Below are 3,333 nucleotides of genomic sequence, written 5' to 3'. Positions count from 1 at the left end.
AAGAATAAATGTTCATTCTTTGAATATTACTAAAAAGAATGTAGTGATAAAAATGCAAATAAATGAATAACACCATAAACATATTTTCTATAACAAGACATTTATTCAAATTGTTCAGAAAAATATAACTTTTTTTGGAAACTTTAATTCATTAAGGATCAAGGAACTTCCTGCGAATTTGTGATATAAATTTGTGTAAGGGTTTTCCAAACCCAATAAATTTTCTAAACCCATAAAATGACTCCTTCACTTTGCTCGGAACGGATGCAAACAAATAAATTTGAGTGAAACAATTTCCTCCTGAAGTTTGCGTAAAGCGATGCATCAAATGTTTAAGAAAGCAAAATTGGTTTCTCGTAATGGATAAACTATCATGATCGTTCATTTTATGGTGTGTTTTCAGTGCCAATCCTGTTCCGTTTAATCCCGTGATGGAAGTGTAATAATATTATACATTAAACTGTCAACGATTGCGTAATGATTAAATGAAGGATGGTTTCAAATTAAAAAGACACTGTTATAGATTATCCTTGAGAGAACTCATCATCGCAATTTTATATATTTATCGTATACCCACGATGAGGATGGGGGTAGTGATGTTCAGAGAGAAAGAAATTATGTGGAGATAATAAACAGTATACGGGCTCAAAAGTCCATAAAACATTACATAATATATACTATACTATAGCATACTATAAGATCACTTATTGTTGTGGGGCTTTATTTATCGTAATGTTTTCGAAGTATGGAAAGGCCCACGAATTTTTGTCCATCATAGAATGTAAAATTTCATTTGCATTTCTAATTTTAAAAATCCAACCAGGAATTATAACTAAATCCAAAACGATATTTTCCCCCAAACTTCGACATTGTGAACACACGAAAATATGTGATTTCACAGTATTTAAAAAGAGAACTGAAGACAAGGTCATTGGTGCAACAATTATGATAATGTGTCCCCCGACACTGAAATCTATAATTGCAGATCGGCAGAGAATAAATACTAACAATTCTTTTACTTTCAAATGAACATCAGTCTCTTCCTTAAAATATATTTTAGTTATCTAACTTGAATTCTCAAATTGCTGCAATATTTTTAAACTGTATTCCATTCATAACATAAAATACTCTCGGTAATTATTAGGGTTTTTTTCAGGTTCCATGGGCACTTGTTTTCCTGTACAAGAAAAACTCGATTCGCTTGTTATCGTCAGAATATTTTTCTTTTATTCAATCAGAAACAAATGTCTGTGTTAATTTCTATTCAAAGATGTTGTTAAAACATCGACCGATTGCGCCGTTATGATACAAGCAGCTAAAATGCTCATTTTTTAAGATTCCACTGTTTCTTTTTCTACCATTACAAATCCTATGTTTATCTAAGATAATACACCTTTCGCGAAAGCTCCTTTACACCTGTGAATTGAAGGGCGTAGATGATGCTTGCGAAGTAAATTACAAGAGCCCGGTGTCTGTGAAAGGTGAAGCGAAATAAGCCAGTACATGTATATAAAAAAGAGAATTAGAAATTATTTATTCGTTTCTTTTGTAGATGAAACAACTCTATCCGAAACGAAACGCCTACATAATATGCACATATTTCCAAAATAAAATTAAAACAAAATGTTTCAATTAACTAAAAGACAAAGCAGCTAGGTATTAAAGTCCATGTCATGCTTTATCCAAGAACATTCCAAAATTTTCAATAAAAAATACAATTGCAAATATTTTCTATTTATTGATATAACTTGAAAATTATGAATCCACGTCTAATAATGTATCTTGTTCCATTAACCTTTTCTCATTTTTCTCGTTGATTTTGAAAAAAAAAACACTATTAACTTAATTTATTTGGGCTTTTGATGATTTAAGAATGCAATAAGCAAACGACTGATGTTTTGAAATTTAAAATCATACAATTTTATTAAAATTAATAACATAAAATCTTACGAATTTTCCTCTCTATCTACAATATGTAGAACGTAAACCATTTCAAAATCATTTTGTTAAAAAAACACATTGTGATTGTAAACACATGTACACTGAAGTTGAAAATAAATTTGTCGGATGTTGAGTTTCTGATTCTGATTGGTCGTGCATGTCTATGTGTCGTTTTATTAAGTCAGGGTTTTCCATGATTTGATGGAATTCCCATGGGTACAAAGTGCTCCACGTTAAAAGCACCTTATTTCTGTATTTAAAAAAAGTAACATTAATTTAAATTTTTAATTAGAAGAAGAAAATACTAATTGTGGACTTCAACTTCACATTCAGATATACATGACTGTATCGATGATAAATAATCAATTTATAATAGTTCTTTTTCATTCATACGTCTAAAGGATGTATTCCAGTAAATATTAGCTTGAGGATTTCACAGAATCTGACATATCAGTTTCATACTTGACTATTTTACTTTAAAACGTTAATGGTAATCCAGTTACAGAGGTTTAAGATTAACGTAATACAATTCACATTTTAGTCATCAGTTTGCTTAAAATAATCATTTTGTGATTTCTATGGTCTATAGAATGATCATGTCAGCAAAAGCAAATTTATCATTAAGTCAATTGCTAACTGATATTTTTTTAATTAATTGTTTGACCATTAGTAACACACTGAAAAAAGGATTTTTCGGTTATTTATCGATCGTGTTAAGTAACACACGTCGGGTGTGGCATGTTGGCAGGGGATGCTTACTTCTCCATGACTCCTGATCCCACTTCTGATATTTTAGATGCCTGTGTTTGCTCTGCTCCTGATTTGTGTTGTTTTATGAACATTTGAACTTCAATATTCTTCGTTATCTCCTTATATTTCAATAATGTATGCTATCTTTTTATATATCTTCTTATATATCAGTCGCCAGCGTGGTGCAGTGGATAGAGCATCTGCTCTAGAGTAGCAAAGTAAGTAGAAAATTTTTACGTCGCGGATTCAAATCCTACTGTGGGACGTGGAGACCGGTCTTTCGGATGACACTGTAAAAACTGCAGAGAGTCCTGGCATGAGAAAAAAACCCTACCTGCTCTATGGCCCTGAGTGCCGATATAGGACAAAATTTGCAGCTCTCCACCGGCAAGTGGTGGCGTCCCTATATGAGGGCAAAAATCTCGAAAGGAACGTTTAAAATCATACAATCAATTTATCTATATATTTCAATGGACTTTTGATCACAATAAACGTTTCTTCTCTTTACACGCATGGTAAGAGATTAGTGGTCGGATCGATCCTTGTTTGTTATTAATAATACTATTAATTATGTATTCATCAATGTGGTTAAGCAATATGGACTCTTAGAACTGAATAAAAGAATCTTGAAGTTGTTTCAAA

The sequence above is a fragment of the Saccostrea cucullata genome, unplaced genomic scaffold (genome assembly GCF_032062105.1).
Source record: "Saccostrea cucullata isolate Sc308-1 unplaced genomic scaffold, CSIRO_AGI_Scuc_v1 ctg1326, whole genome shotgun sequence".
Taxonomy (NCBI): Eukaryota; Metazoa; Mollusca; class Bivalvia; order Ostreida; family Ostreidae; genus Saccostrea; species Saccostrea cuccullata.
The sequence above is the reverse complement of the archived record's forward strand: the minus strand, read 5'-3'. Positions refer to the sequence as shown.